Raw genomic sequence first — 17,184 nt, 5'->3', positions numbered from 1 at the left:
TTCCCAAACCTTCCCAAACATTCCCAAACCTTCCCTTCCCAAACCTTCCCAAACCTTCCCAAACCTTCCCTTCCCAAACCTTCCCTTTCCTTCCCCCTCCACTCCCCTGGATGGTGGTTGGGAACCTGTTCTCTTGCTTCTCATGTTTTTTACCTTGTTTGTCTTGGCAAGCCCACTGTAAACTGCCAAGCAGGTGGGCGAGTGAAAAGGTATATTAGTCTGGGACAACACAAAGGCTGGAGGACAGGGGGTAGGAAGCTCAAAGCCCTGCACCCTTTCACAGCTGATGTCTTTTTTCTTAGTCCAATTTCTTTATATGACTTCCAAGGCTCTCTTACCAAAGCCAAATAATCTGGTTTGAACTGAACAAACCCATACTTATCCTTCACTGAGAACCATTTGCAGCTCTATTCATTCCACCCATGTAAAAATGGAAGTATTAGATTTTCCTTTCTCTTTTAATGAAGGAGAACCCCCTAAGTCCAGCTTTTCCCCAAGATCTGATAAAAGACATGGCAAGAATGGTGGTGGGAGGGCTCTCAATACTCCAATAGTGAATAAACATGGGAATTTTCCAAAGCAATTAAGAGCAAGAAGACAAATGTTGAACTATGGTCATTTTGAAGGACAAACAGGCTTTTTGTTCTGAGACAAAATCAAAACAAGATCCTTAAAGGTTTCCCAGGGCAAATGTTTTTCCTCCAATCCTTCTATTTTCCCTCCACCTCAGCAATGGTGTACAAGCACTCTACTTTGTCGAAAGAATAAAGTGCTTGGGAGAGGACAATGCAACCAAAGTGACTCCAGAATAAAACAAGAAAAACCTTTCAACACGAGGACCTGTGGAGGTGGGGGCACAACGCAAAGCACAAACAAATGCCCTGTGAGAGACTGAAGGAGACAGTGCTTTGAATGTGCAGAGGGAAGGAGCCCTGCCCTTTCTGATGTTTTCTCAGTGTAGCTGCAAAGCTGCTCTCTGACTTCCAGCCCTATGAATTTCCACTCCAGCCTTGCTGTTTATAACCAGTACACAAAGCCCTTATCTTCCAAGCACAGGTTTAGATATTAGAGAGGGCAAGCTGTCAAGAGAGACTGTCAAGGCTAATGAGCATAGGGTTAAACAAGGGCTGCAGTGATGGGACATCTCTCAAGGAGCTGCTTGGCAGCCAGGCACATCCAGATGCATATTTTTATCTCTTTTTCCCCTCTCCCTGATTAGCTCCTATTGCTCTGAAGCTACAGCTTGACCACCTGATCTCCAAATATCTAGGCAACAATAAAAGCCTTTGAAGCCCACAGGAATGCAATGCTTGCTGTACACCCACAGTAGCAAGCGCCTGGCAGGACAGAGGAGCGCTCACACACATGGGAGGTGCCTGCTTTTCAAAATATTGCATCTGTAAACTTTTTTGTTGTGTGTATAACTTTGGTTTTGTCTTTTTGTATGGATAGCAGGGCTTTTAAGCATTCCAATTAAAGAAACAGGGCAATTCACATTCTGGCAGCCAATTTTGATGGCAAATGCAAGTGGCTTATATAATCCACATGAGAACTTCTAAAAGCCATGTCCCTCCATGAAGAACACCAAGCTTCTTCCCAGTGCAGAAGGAGCACTGAGATGACAACCCAGAAGGTTCTACATGACCTTCTGCCCTATTTTTTGGCATTATCCAGCCAGAAAATGAGATTTTTCAACAAAACTATTATTTATTCTGAGAAAAACCCTCCCATTCCTCTGTGCTCTAAGGTTATTGCTTCACAGAACAAATTGGGTAAAGTTGGTAGAATGGAAAAAAGAGGAACCTGGGAATAAATTGGTTTCTTATCACTGTAAATGAAAGACAGTTTAAGACTGTTGAATGTGGAAATCACAAACATCCTGGTGCACATTTTCCCATTCATATCATACATTCAGATAAACTGAAGATGATCTTTTGTATCATACTTCCCCCGCCTACCCAATGAAGTCTTTTCCTCTAATAAACTCCCTGGTGTCTTCTGTGGTCAAGTGTTAGATGTCCTCAAGGGATGAAGTTTTCACCACTTCCTTGCAAGGCATTGCACATCTCTCCATCGAGGAGACTCTTGAATTCAGTTAAATGTTCCTTTTATAGGAGCACTCCCATTACTCCTGATTATCCCCCTGCATATAGCCTTAAGTAAATCTGGTTAACATTAACTTTTTTCTAACACTGGCAACGGTTACGCTATTCTCTCTTTGCCATCTTCTGAATACTTCATGGAGGAAAATAGCTTCATATCACTTTCCCGTTTATAAGGGTTCACAGCCTTTCCCAGTGCAGCATTGATGTGTCTTTTTCTTGTAAAAAAAAAAGGTTAAAAGTATAATTCACACAAACCATCAGAACACCTAGATATCTGCAATGGAAGACTACATTTGCACAACACACAAGACCTAGCTCTAAGATCTAGCTCTATTCCTCCTCTACTGCTCTGCTTGCTTTCTAAAACTCAAAACACTTAAAGGCTCAGAAAGTTTTTAAGTGAATGCATCGCAACCTGAAGATCACCCACGGATTTCATTAAAGTGCTGCTTACTCTGTGTCATGGGGGGAAGCCACCACGATCACCACTAAGGCTGCTGTTCCAACAGCGTAAGGACTCGTGTTGATAGAGATCATTTCCACAAATTTACATACCAAGTTTAGGAATAAAACTTGGGTGTTCCTTGCAGAATATGGTAAATCAGCCTGAATTTGTCACTGAACCCTGTGCTCTGTGATTATACACCCACTCCACACCAGCCTGTTGCCAGTCCACTACAGTCCAGTCCTGGGGTTGCAGGCTGGCCTTGACCTCACAGCCTAGATTACCATCTTGGGCTAATATGAATGGGAATGGTGTGAGTTTCACACCTGATGACAGGAGCTGAGACTCTCCAAAAGAGAGGTGACCCATGTGGCTGCACAGAACCTGCACACAAACTTCATGTGTGTGCAGAGCTTGCTGCAGTGCCAGTTATGCAAAGCACTTGAGGCAAATTCAGAGCAGTTTACCTTTCACCACTCTCACAAAAAAACCTGTTTTCATCTCTTAAAACATACAGACAACCTTGCAACCTTGGTCGTTTCACATTCCTTTTGGGATTAGTATTTTGAGGTCTTCTGAGCACCTCTGCGAACAGATGACACCAACTATTAAAGCATTCAGTGAAGGAGACTGCATGTCCATTTCTGCCTTTCTGGAGCACCAGCTTACCAATAAAAGAACTATTTGTCATATGTAAGCAGAGGACCCAGCCAGTTGAGCATGCCTTTGTGCTCAGCACCTTAATTATTCTGAGGCATGGTCTCTGCAGTTAAGACACTAGGTCTCCGGTCTTAAAACCACTCATGTATTGCTTCACTTCATGGAAACAAATGGTACCTTTAAAGCTGAGATTATGCACAGGCACAGACCAAAGCACATGTTTAGTATGACTATGATGCAATTTGCCAGCTGGATACATACACCCAAAACTGCTTCATATTTGGTTCCCCCTCACAGTCAAGAAGTGGCAGTGCAGTGCTAAGATGCTGATGAAATGGAGATCCACATGGCCACACATTAGCAGACTTACAGCATGGTCCCTTCAGAAACCCCTGAATCCGCTCCCACCTGCAGCCCCAGCAGTGCAGAAATACCCTGTCTTGGTGGCTGCTGTCTGGCAGAGGTTGGGAAAGGTCCATGGGTAGCTTCAGAGTGGCCCAGGAGAAGCAGGTCAATTTTAATGTTCACAGCAATACACTTCCAGTAGAAAATATCTGGATACTCACCCATTTAAGACCACTGCCTGAAATAGATCTGTACTTTTGTCATAGATTATAATAAGAAACCCTGGGTAGGTGAGCAAAATAAGTTTTCTGAGTATACAGTTTCAGAGTTAGCTGCTTCCCCAGCTGGCAGGCACAGGGTGTTTTTGCTCCTTTGCCTTGCAGTGGCCTATTTGATGAGCACCATTACTCTAAACTTGCCACTTACCTCACCCTTATCACCTGCCAGGGTCCTATGAACATCACTCTGACACACTTAAGAAATGGATCCTAAGGATCTGAGATTAACAGGCAAGAGAAATAGAAGCCAGCTTTCTCCTTCTTTTCCCCCGGATGACCAGGGCTCTTACCAGGCCGCTATCCTATTGTCCCTGCTTTCACATGGTTTTCTTCTCAGTGATCTCTCTGGTGGGCTTGCTGGCTGAGGAGCTGACGGAGCAGCTCCAGTGCTTTTCTCCCCAGGAAGTGAGTGTGCCACCCCACAGACCTGGGAAGGTAATACTTGCTGTCTATGACACAGTCACACTCTTCTGGGGGACGGGTTTTGCGCTGGAGGAGGTGAGGTTGTTTGTTCATTTACTTTTTTCCTATTTTTCCTCTTCTTTTTCCATTTCCTGTTTATCTTTCCTTCCAGAACCCTTAAAACTGTGTAGCTCCTCACCAGAGAAGGCCTCCAGCTGTGGAGTAGGAAATAACAGCCAAAGAGCAACAGTCTGGAGCCAGGGTTGAGGCAAAATATGTTGTCCAGCAGGAAGAAGCAAACCAAACACAGACACCCAGCCTAGGACTTTTCCAGGACAGTACCTTTGGACTCATGCCTCTGTGCTTGCTTGCTTGCTTGCTTATTTATTTATTTGAGGGTATTTATTTATTTATTTGAAAATTGCCAGGAAATGTTTTGTTACCAAATGTAACAAAGGTAATAAAGGTAACAAAAGTGTGAGCAAAGCAACAACAGCTTGTACCTGGACAAAGAAACTTTCCTCAGCACCACAGCACGTCATCCTGTCAGCTGGTACAGTGCACAGTACCACCTACTCCTTCGTGGGATCACTGCCTGCAACAGCTTCAGTGCCAGCCTGTCCTTGGAGGCCTCCTGTCCACACTCTCATCCAGCCCAATATGGCTTAACTTCTGACAGGATCACAGTACAGCGACACATGTGCCTGCAGGCAAATTATCACACCAGAGGCTGCAACAAGATAGTGCTGAGAATTAACCTAACCACCAAGCCTACTTCGGGTGCAGCTCTCTGTCATTTTGTGGCTCCCAGAATTAATGAACCTAACAGTGCAACACAACTGGCACATAAGCGGGATCATTTATACCACCTCCCAGCCACAACAAGACGAACCAAAGCAACACACTGTCTCAGGCCTACCTGAGACAGGCAGTGTGCAGACCAGCAGCACAACTTAAAGGTTCCAAGTGTGAACCAGGAGACCAAGGCTACAGCAAAATGGAAGATAGCACATTAACAATGCAGTGCTGATCTTCCCCTAGTTGCCTTTGCAAATGATTTATAGAGCCAGTACAATTCATTTATCCAGTCTGATTTCATTTTATTGTTATTAATTGTTATGAGGGTTTTTTGGCAGGGATGGAGAAGCATGTCTGATTAAAAATAGCTTTGGGGACGGCAGCTGGCAGAGTCACAATGAGAGAAGGATCCAGCTCCAGATCTTTTTTCAAAGAACATATTCTTAGCAAGTAATTGGGTGCAATCAAGTGTAGAGATAAACACTAGCACTTCCCAAGGTGTAACTCAAGGTTCTGATCCTGACAGTCACTGTTCCATGGAAAACATTCAGAAGAGTCAAAGACCTGCTCAAGTCTCTGCAGACTTTCTGGCAGGACCAGCGCCCTACTGCTTTGCAAGGCTGGAGAGAAGAGATTTTTCTACACAGACTAGGATGCCTGAGCATGGTGGACTTTCTGATGCACAAAATACATCGTAACGGTTTCAAAAATATGCAGCATTAAGGGTTGATAATCTGTTTTCACACATGCACATGGATCTTCACTCTTTGTGGATGATGCATGTGTGTTTCTCCAGAGCCCTTATCCCTATGCTACAAGCAGCTTCCACAGCTTTCTCACTTTGCATTCTATATTCAAGCAGGTTTCCACAACTGAAAGGAAAATTAGCAAGAGGCTGAGGAATGGGCACTCTAAATGAACAGTCAGTGTGCTGAGAGCTAGAACTACACTTTTCTCTTTTACCCATTTTTGATGCCAACTGACTGCAGATCCTTCTTTGCATTTACAGTTCATACCAGTACACATCAGATTGCCATTTGAACACAAATCTCAACTTGTTTCTAGGTCACAGACTTTTTGATTTTCTCTGCCTGATCTACCAGTGTGATGTTGCAAGGATGGCTTTCAAACACTGAGCAAGCCAGTGCTTCAACTACAAGAGTGCTGTACTGGTAGGTTATGGCTAGTGGGATCCAAGATCCTTGCTGCAGGAGTGAACAAGCCAGTTTTCCAGCATCCAAGTGCTCACCCCGTCATCCTGCTTCACTTCCAGCCAAGCCAGAGAACAGCAGAACTTCTGGAGAGCTGCCATCATCCGTAGCCTTTGAACTAACTTCTTCTCATAGAGGTCTCTGCTGCCACCACCACCCACTGGGTCTCTGAAGCATTTGCTTCTTGCTGCTCTTGGGCTCATGAAAATCATGTTATGCAGCCCCGCAGATGAGGAGGACTGGTGTAGCTTTAATATGTTGCTTTCTAATGTATTTCTGTGCTCACTTCCAGGAAAGTTTTGGCAATCTGTGAAGCTCTTACTTTGGAAAACATACTCACAGTGTGTCATTAGGTGAAAATGACCTCTGGAACAGCTAAAACACCAAAGTGTTTGCCCACATATCCTATTAGCAGGAGGAGAGTGTCTTCCTGCATCTTTTGGGGTATTTTTTTTCCACTCCATGTGAAAACATCTGAAACTGTTAGAATTTATATAGGCAGACGTGACACCTTTTGAGATTTAGTTGGATTGTACATACTTGCAAACTTGCTTGCTTCCTGAATATGCACTCTGTAATCAGACCAAGTTTTAGCAGCTCCGACAGAAAGCACACCCGCTGTGGTTAGCCTGTGCTGACAACAGGCAGGTGCTGCTGCTGTGAACCAATGCACCTACACTGCAGTCAGCAAACAACCACAATTTATACTTACTGAAGTTCCGGCCCTGTATTTTGATGACTTTTTTTTTTTTTTTAAATCGTTTTCTTCCTTTAGCACATTTGCTCAGGACTGCTCGGACCAAAGGCAGCACCACATCATGCCCGGGAGAGCTGAGCCCTGAGTCAGTGCAGCGAGTGCCACCTACCGAAACCCGAATTTTCCATCACTCGCCCATCGCGCATCCCTCCCCCCACCTCCCCACCCCGCCCCGGCTTCCTCGAGGGCCTGGGATACACTTCCAAAAGATACCAAAGAGCAGGAAAGAGTATTTAAGCTGTTTATAAGGCCATAGCCCCTATTTTAGCAGGGAAAACCTCGCGGAAGGAGGAAGAAGGGGATTTGTTTTCCAGCTTTTTACTACACCTTAAGCAGAAAGGTACACAAAGAGGAAAAAAAAGTCCCTGCTTGAAAAACATTTCCTTTTAAATGGCATGATATGCCTTTAAGGGATAGATAGCAGGCAATGATCCATCTTCACCACATACAGACTTGCCTTGTTCTTCCATTTCTGGCTGAGTGATAGAATGTTAAATGTCATTTCCTGTATCAGTGGTTAACCACTAGATGCTGGATCAGAGATTTACCAGAAGTGCAATATTCAGAAGTGGACCTGCTGCTTTCAATAACCCTTTCTTGCACCCTGTGGGAACCATTTAACCTTTGAGAGAGAGGAGAAGGAAAAAAATAAAAAGGCAAAACTAAACAAAAATACCCTGGATTTTGATAGGGAGACAAGTCTTGAGCTTTATGTCAATGGCTCACACTTCATACAGGCAGTCATAGGGATCAATTCTTCCCTGGCCCCAACAGCAAGGCTTGTGGGAAAGTGAAGAAACTGGGCTGCTCCTGAGTCCGTGGTTCTGGCTTCAGCAACTGCAGATCAGGCACTGGGAGATGCAGCCCTTTCTTTTGCATTGATTTTCTTCTACAAAAACCAGCATATTTAGCAAATGGACTGACGCTGGAATCCAAAACATGTACTCTCTATCAGCCCTTACTTTCTTTTACCAGTCTTATATTTTACACTGTAGAGGCAAGCAGTTTATTTGCCCAGGCTGTACTCATTTTATTACCATTGTCACAGTCAGTTATGGGGTTGAGGGGATGAAAAATCATTTTGGCAAGAGCAACTGGGAGAGTTAGAAGCAGATAAGGAAATTTCAGTTGAGGCTACATTTCTGAAAGCTGAATTTTGAACATGCACTGCCTGTGCAAATAGAGAGTTATTTTCCTAATTACATGATATTTGTAAAGCACTCAGAACATGAAATGGCTAAGTGCACATCAAGAAATAAAAGTTAGAGAATGTCATGGCCAAATAGTGGTGATGAGCATACAGAAATAATAGAAGCAGATCTTTGGACATACACCTGATGTCTAAACTGCTTGTGTACGGCTCTCAGTTGTAGCAGCACTCCTTACTTTACACTCTGGCCCCTGTACCACTGCAGTATCCCCACCCCCAAAGAGCTCAAACAACTTGGAGAACACCCTTTTTCAGGGTGGGAAATGGCTCAGTCTTTCCTGCATGCACGTACTTTGCACAACAGAGCACTTGTCCCTGAAGGCAGTCTCCAGGCAGTATTGCAAGTCAAATAATAAATAGTAATAAATTCAGAGTTGAGGTACATCACTCCTTTATACCTCTGCCAATGGGAAACCCCCACATCTCTTCTGTCATTCCTATTTAGTAATTTACACTGCAACAGCACCCAGCTGACTCAATCGTGAATCTGAACCCAACCATGCCAGGTGCTGTGCAAAACCCTCTGCAACCACATAGTCCCTCCCTTACAGGCCTGATCCTTTCAGTCATGAAAGGGAAACACTCCCAGCATCCCAGGCCAGGCACACCTTGACCACTGGTAACTGTGGCCTACATGGAGCTAAGTTCCAAAGCACACCCACAAGGAGGAAATAGGAATTGTACAGATCAGATCCTGGACTGTCCAGGCAAACAAGGGCAGAGCACAGTATTTGCACACCATAGCTCGTGTTGCTGTGATAAACAAAGCAGCGCTGAGCCCAGGAGAGAGGCGTTCTGTGCCACTCAGGGAAAAAGTAGGATGGTGGAAGATCCAAGAAGATTCCCCCAAAAGGCGATGCGTTTTTTTTCTTCCCTCCAAAAGTCACAGGAAATCTCCACATTACTCATCCTTTCCCAGGAACCCCGGCTGGAAAAAAACTCCAGGGGCCTTGCTATTTTCCTACAGATACAAACACACACAGACACACAAAAGGAGCCCTGCAAAGGCCTTAACACCAGCTGTGCTTGCCCTTGCCAGAACTTCCTGAATCCACTCCCATTTACCCTAGCTTGCCAAGCAGTGCAAATATTCAAGAGGCCACCTCATTTCTGCAGTGTCTGGTGTAACAATCTGCACCAAACTAAAGCAGTAAAGGCTGTGACTCACAGCTACTCGGCAGCCAGAAGTCCTGTCAGGCAGGCCAAGCTTTTATATAGCAGGAGGTCACTGGAACACACTCTGGCTCACCTCTCTCATTGATCAAAAGAGTGAAACCACTTAGAAACACCTCCTGCTTTCCTCCCTTTTCAAAGTCTAATGCTAAGAAGCTGCGTCCTAGCGTGCAGAGAACAGGATGACATAGATACAATATCTCAGGGAAAGAAAATGAAGTTTTGTCTCAGCAACTGTTGAAACTTACAGCACAAATGGATTCTGCTGTGTAACCCGGAGGCTGTAGCCAAGAGAAACTTGAGTCAGAAGACCTGATTTCAGTTCCTGCCTCTGCTACTGACCCACTGTTTGATCTTGGGTTAGTCATTTAACTGCTGTGGAAATAAAGACTTCCTTTGATGACTAGTGTTTGGGAACAGCCTGGACATTGGCAAGGATGTGGAAGAGCTTGGTGATATTTGCAGCTGACTCACAGACTGACTTGTTGCTGCAAGGTCTACATGGAAGATGGGTATTGATGAAGAAGTAAGGTAGAAATCAGGGCCTTGATAGATTTTGAGATGTTAAAAAAAGAATTGACAAAATGCAGACACCTCTCCCCTCCCCATACATTGGGAACATGGAGCTTCTGGGCTTCTAATATGAGGCACAAGCAAGACATACCTCACCAGAGAGTCAGGAGATGACTTGCCTTTCACGCTTCACGGGTCAAATCTCTGAAATCAGCAATTCTACACATTCAGGAACCATGAATCAGGGCTTCAGAAATTGCAAGTCTGACTTCAACCTCCCAAAGTTTCCAAAGCATGCCTTTGCATACTGTTTCTTTTTTTTTATATGAGCACACAGATTATTTTCCATAGTTTTAATTGATTCCAGAAGTTGGAACAAATGATCTGTTTGTCAGCATGTAATACTAAGGACAGTATGCTCCCCCCTCCCTTCATGCTTCTTATTTGAAAAAGATTTTCTGCTGCACTGTAGTTCTATAATGGACCACACCTACTGCACATAGGAAATAATTCCTGACTAACTAAAGATGAAGAAGAGTCACAACCTATTAAGATTTTTTTATTTTCCTTTTTTTTTATGTCTTGTTTATATGTCAAAATTGTCCTGGTTTTAAGTCAGTTCATGGCAGACTGAGGACACACAAATCCATTAAACCATGTTAAATCAAATGCCTCAATTTTAAGAACACTGTAAAATGCATTTAGCCTGAACCAGGAGTGGCAAATATAGCGCTTGACACCTATATTTTTATAACATAACCTTTCAAATTGGTTTCTCCACCCTTGAAAAGCACCCCTTGCTTACTTGCATGCAGCACAGAGCTCCAGGTTTAAGTTTCAATCTTGACTTCCCTCTCCACACATCCAAATGAACTACACAGATCTATCTCACTGGGTCAAGGCACTGCAACTGTTCCAAGTGGTCTTGCAGCAGCTTTGCTGAATTCTGATCCAGCCACACTTCTCCATGCCTTCACATCTGTCTTTCCAAATATCCCGTCACACCTGCAGGAATGGGTGGTGTTCCCATCCAAAGGCATACAGAGGCTGAAGCCAAGGAACCTAAGAGAAACACAAGGTGAGGCTGCCACACCCCTGTGGTTATCAGGAGTAAATAACTCTTTGAGGTGTCTTTAAGTAGTGAAAAAAGGAACACAAACCCTCCTTGTCCAGAGGTTGTTTCTACAACCTCTGCTATAACAATCCCCTGAGGAGGAGCAGGGAAAATCTGACAACATTATGTTTATTCATGAAGACTTACCCTTGTGTTGATGTTCCCCTGTAAGGCCCCAAGCTGAGCTGTGGTGGTTTTCTATCCAGCAAAAAGTAGTAGTTGAAAGCAGCCTGATGTGTGCCTTCTAATTTATGCACTGTGTGTAAAATACAGTTTTATACAGGTTTATACTCTTTGGATGGTCAAGGCTTCAACATGTGACAAAAGTCTTGAGGGCAAACCATAGACTTAAAAGATTCATTTCCATGGGTCTGCAGGAAGTCTGAAGTGTAGTTGTGGTCATCCCTGGAATGGAAATCAGTTTCTTGGTCAATAGTTTCTGACTTTAGCATTAGAAGATGACAGGTTTGGCTGTATTGAGGTTATTAAACTAAGGAGCTGAAATAAGTGAGCAGCTGAGTTATGCTTGACAGTACATGAAGCATTTTTTGAACTTGCCAAAGGAAGGTGAAGATAGTGTTATGGGGGAAAACACAGAGCTAGCTATTTCTTAAGAAAAATGTCTTGCAGAAAAGTCTCAAAATTAAGAGTTTACATTTTCAGAGATTCTGAGAAATTTAATTTTCCACAATACTCTCTATAAAGAGCAACATTAGTGGCATTTTTTCTTTTAAATCCAGATTCTTCTTCATTGCTGCAGACTATGCTTTGCAGCTAGTCCATTCTTATCACTGTGCATGTATCTATTCAACTAGTAATTCATAGAGCACTGTAGGTTGTGACCTAAGCAGACAAAAATGTGCTGAAATGTAAACTACCATATTTGGTAGCGACTGGTGCATGTTTCTTATGAGAACAGGCTGAGAGAGTTAGACCTGTTCAACCTTGAAAAGAGATGACTGAGAGGGAACCTCATCAAGGTCTATCAGTACCTGAAGGGAAGTGTCAGGGGATGGACCAGGCTCTTCTCGGTGATGCCAAGCAATAGGACAAGAGGCAACAGGCAGAAACTGATACCCAGGAAGTTCCACCTGAACATGAAGAAGAATCTCTTTACTGTGCAGCGACCGATCACTGGAAAAGACTGCCCAGAGAGGATGTGAAGTCTCCCACACTGGAGATACTCCACAACTGTCTGGACACAATCCTGTACCATATACTCTAAGATGATGCTGCTGAAGCAGGGATGCCAACCTTACCCATTCTGTGAATCTGTCCAACATGAAAGAGTTACAGAGATCATTACAGTTTTGCAGATATGGAGACAACAGAGAAGCAACTCCTTCCCTGGTATTCCAAACCCTTAGGGCTTACACATTATGAACTGGCTCCAAAAGCTAAGACACAAAAATAGTTCCCATAATATTTCTTTTTATATTTGCCTTCTACAATCTACATTTTGAAGATTTCCTCTTTAAGCACAAGAGCTATGAGTTCACATTAAAAATAAAGTGATAGTTTAATCATGTGATTCCAGGAACAAAGGTTTAATGGGGGAAAAAAAATATCTACATTTTTCCAGTATGTAGCTCATACAAGACAACCACCAATACTTTAAAAGTAATGTTGCTCGGAAGTAAATCCTGAGATAACCTAGAGATAGAATCCAGTAACACACTGCAAGAGATAGGCAGAGATGAAAAGGAAGTAAATTGGGCAAAACTGGCAGGGTTTCAGTGTCAGGAGCTGTGGGGGTTGCCTCTTGGGTAGAGCCCACGGAGTGGGCTTGAGCCACTGTGCCTTGAGCCACTCACAGCCACCTCCTATGGCTTTGAAACAGATGGGACCAGCCCACAGTGAGTCAAAACTCCAACCAAAGGAGCATGTGGCACCTCCACTCATATTTAAGCATGAATTGCCGCCATTAGGAGAGAAGTTAAGTGACACAGAACTGTATACAGATAAAAAGATGCAGGAAAAACATGGAGAAGACTTGTGAGAAGATATGTGAAGATGAGTATTAGGAGAACATGGAGATAATGCTGAGGGCTGAAGACACTCTCTTCAAGAAGGCAACATTCACTGAGCCAGAGACTCCCCTGAGTGACTGCAGCCTGTGAAGGTCCCACACTACAACAGCAATGCTGGAAAGCCTGGAGGAACACTTCCTAGGATGCAAAAAGCAGCAGGTACAAATCATTAGGCACACAACTCCAATGCCATGTGCCATCCGTCACCTCACTGAAAGGAGTGGGAAGGACTGTGTGTAACCTGTGATGAAAACTAGAGAAGCTGAGCCTTGGGAGCAGGAAGGAAGATCAGGTGGAAGATCAGCCTGAGGAACTGGGAGGAAAGGTGAACGCTGCCATCCTGCTAGTGAACGATAACAGGGGAAGACTTCTCTATTCCTAAAAATAACAACAGCAAATGCTTTAACTACCTCATAGCTTATTACAAGAGTTACAAAACTGTTTCATCCCGCTCCCTGACTCAAGCTAGTGTAAAATGCAATCATGCCTTTCTAGTTCTAGTCCTCTAAACTTGGTGAGGCCAAGCATCTGTTCCCTTATAAGGTTCATTTTGCAACTACCCACTTCGTGCAATACCTCCCTGCCTTCTGGCTGTTTTATTTTCCCAAACTTTCCTTACTTCTTTCCAGCAAATAGCACAAAGTCTCCCAAGTAGCTTTGCTTCTCTAAGTTCATCGCTCATTCCCTCACAGACCTGAAATTATAAACAGCTGCATACAAAAACACAATTGCTTCTAGAGTAACCAATGTTAATGACTCCCAGAGAGGGCTATGACTTCAGCCTGAGTACAGGGAGAGAGACAGGGGTGCCGGAAACAAAGATCCTGTTTCAGTGCAGTTTCTCCCAGCACGAACAATAGAGGGACATATGCGATGTACAGCCAATTCCTTATAAAGAAAACGTCTCTTGGTTTATTCAGGAAGCTCCAGAAAACCAAAAGGAAAGAAAAAAAAACCAGCAAAGCAGGTTTTTTTTTACCTGCACCCCAGGTACCTGGCCATGTGACAGAAAGTAGATCCACCTATGCAGATGTCCACTGAGCCTGCCAAGGAGCAGATGCCTTCAGCAGCGGATTAGCTTCTACAGCGTGGCCTCTGGGGCCACATGACTGCCATCCAAAAATGCCAAGATGAGGGGAAAAGGGTCACTGTCATCAAGCACCATCAGAGTAGCACCTGGCCACTGTCAACTGTTTCGGCCAGAAATGTTATTGCTTTAATCCATGTTATCTGCTCAGGAATCAAGATTTTCCAGACTTACACATAAGCAAGTAAAAGCACAAAGGTTATTCTTGTTAGCAGAAATTAGCTCTAAATAAAAGCCAAAGCCATTTCCCTGCAAACTTTCAGGAACATCCTGTGGAGAAACACAACTGCTAAATGAGTTTACATAAGCACATTGATTTGGACTTGAATTTTTCCTACCAGCGCACTGATGCTCAGTGTCTCCAATCTGCCAATAGCCATGTGTCCCCAGCATTCCTATTCACAAAACCAGTGTCCACTCTGGTACTCCCATGTGCCCAACAAGAAGTCTTCCCCTGAAAACAGAGGATCCCAACAAACAAATAAGTGTGACAAAATGTCAGCAGCAAAATCTACCTAGATTAAAAAGCAAAGTCTATTGTCTGCTTTCACTCTTTAAAAACTCTGAAGAGTTTTCACTCATTAGAAAAAGCTCTTATTCTCCTGCAAAATGTATTCCCTACATGTGAACCACTGTCTGGTAGATAGATCTCTAGCAAACAATTTTTCTGAAACAAGTGAGCATGCATTTATTTTGCATGAAGGAAAGACAGGCAGGCAGATGAACACATATGTCCCCCATCTCCCCTTTGTACTCGTTCATTTAATAATTTTAGAGAATCTTGGAAATTACAAGCTTTTAATGGAAACAGAAAACAACTAAATTCTGAACTGTGATGTTGGAGGAGTCTGGATGCGCATTTCATCCAACTATCTACTACAGTGCAACTGCCTCATGATAAAGATGACTCCAATCTTGGATGGAACTTAGCATTGTCTGGAGAAATGCTGTTTTCCTTATGTTTAGACAAGCTATACAGCATGTTTTAAAGAAAAGAAACATCTGTTTTCAATCCTATAATCTAGTAACAAAGAAAAAAACAAAAACAATATCTTCATAAGAATCAACAGGGCACCTTGCCCCCCCCCCCCCCCCCCCCGTTTAAGGTACATCTGTATTTTGCCACAGGAAGAGGAGAGGGGAAAGGGAAGTGGAAAAGACTTCTCCATTTCATGGTGCAGCACTAGAAAAACAACCCAGGAACATAATGGCCGTATTTTAAAACCTGGGAATTTTGGTTTGTGATGTTTCTCCTTCTTTCCTTCTTTCCTTCCTTCCTTCCTTCCTTCCTCCCTCCCTGTAAAAGGTGGTCTATTTCAAGAAAAAAAAAAAAACAACAACTTTGTGAAGGTGTGATGATACCACCACTACCAGCTCCTCTACTTCTAGCTTACCAGTTAAGCTCAGAAGTGTCTAGGTGTGGAAGATTATGTCTCAACAACTTTCATATCAAGAGCCCTCAGGGTATTTTTTGACATACATGATACCAGTATCAGTTTTAGCTGATGTGGACACTGTGTTCCCTCTCTGCCCACGCTGTTTCTTCTTGTGCCCAGGCCAAGTCTTCTGTTTCGCTTGTGCAAGTGTTTGGAGCAAGGAACTGATCCCATTGAAAACTAACTTCCCCCTGCCCCTCTGCACTTCTTTTTTTCCTGGCTCTCAGCTGGATCAGGTCACTGTGCAATCACACAAAGGATATTGCCAACAGGTAGGGGGCTGCTCCTCTTGGTGGAAGTGACAGCAGCTGGACTGACACTGACACCAGAGCATAGGCAGACACAAACCACCACTCAGGGTATGAGAAAAACCATCACTCGTTCACCTCATGCTGCGGGATATCCAGCTCTAGGCAAACACCCATCAGGTTCTGTATGGCAGAGGAAACTGCATCACATAAACACTCTAGAGCACACTGTTTTGAAATGGACTGACGCAGGACACATTTCACATCCCTGTGTCAGAGCATTCCACAAGGCTCTGACAAAGATGAGGGAAGACCACGCACAGCTGTGGTTTGTGAAGGAACTGTGCAAATCCCTCTGGGCCTGCTCTGTGTCATGGTTTCTCTGCTCTACCGTCCTACAAGGAAGGTCCTTAATGTTTTGGTGACTGATCAACTGCTCCAGCTTAGCAGAAACTGCACCCTGGGAGGTGTGAGGGAAGCAGAATTTGATCCTAGGAAATCCGTGGAGTGAGGCTTTAAACTACAATTGGTAAGAAAACAGCAAAGCCCAAGGCCTGAACAGACAGCAGGAAATGGCAGCCACAACCACGGTGAGGGAGGGCAGGAGTCCGGGGGGCTGGAAAAGCTGCCTGAGGGTAGACACACACATGAAACAAGGTTTCCTTTCTAATGCAGAAAAATTAAAACATCTATTCTTCCCTTTCTCTCCCCTCTCCCAAAAGTGAAGCCTGTCTTCCTAAAACAGACCCACCATACGTTTTCCTTCCACAGGTTCTCCACTGGTTTTGATGCAGCCCAGTTTGAGAGGGAAATGCCACGGTTTTCACTGGGGTCAAGATGGAGGGTGGGAGTGTGTGTTGGGAGAGATGTCAGGGAGGGGTGTGCAGAACCTGCGAGGCTCGAGGCAGATGCGCACCGTGCCTGTGTGGTACCGAAAAGCACCAGCCAAACCCACAAGTGACCGACACTCTCAGATCCCAAAACAACACCGCAGCCTCAAGTGTCCCTTGCGAGCGCTCCGGCTTCTCCGAGACACAACCCGCTGCGAAGCCGCAGCACTCCCGGGGGGGAACCCCCGGCGGTGTCCCAGGGGTGTCCCGGCTGTGTCCCGGGGTGTCCCGGCTGTGTCCCGGCGGTGTCCCAGGTTCCCCGGTGCCGAGGTCCCGCGGGGCCCGGCGGAGGCTCCCGCTGCCCGCCACAACGGTTCCCGCCGCCATGGCGCCACCTGCCGTCTGCGGGGGAAGGAGAGCCTCGCCGGGGGCCTCTCCCAAGTCAATCAAAAATGAAAAAAAAAAAAAATTAAAACAATATTTTAAAACGTAGCTTAAAAAAAATAAAAAGTAAGCAAATCGTTGACCTAAAAGTCACGGCT

General features: G+C 44.4%; 1 long non-coding RNA gene across 1 annotated transcript; it reads right to left on the bottom strand.

Moving 5' to 3' along the window:
* Positions 1-10,702: 10,702 nt before the first annotated feature.
* Positions 10,703-16,908, bottom strand: LOC120324438. Its single transcript, XR_005565743.1, has 4 exons — positions 16,564-16,908; positions 14,467-14,582; positions 11,159-11,416; positions 10,703-10,959 (listed from the first exon to the last, which is right to left on the bottom strand). It is a non-coding gene; the product is annotated as an uncharacterized LOC120324438 (long non-coding RNA).
* Between the last annotated feature and the right edge of the window lie 276 nt (positions 16,909-17,184).

Source organism: Pipra filicauda, unplaced genomic scaffold, assembly GCF_003945595.2.
Source record: "Pipra filicauda isolate LSUMZ 115617 unplaced genomic scaffold, ASM394559v2 scaffold530_size479538_pilon, whole genome shotgun sequence".
Lineage (NCBI taxonomy): Eukaryota > Metazoa > Chordata > Aves > Passeriformes > Pipridae > Pipra > Pipra filicauda.
Note: the sequence above shows the minus strand (reverse complement) of the source record. Positions and strands in the feature narration are given on the sequence as shown.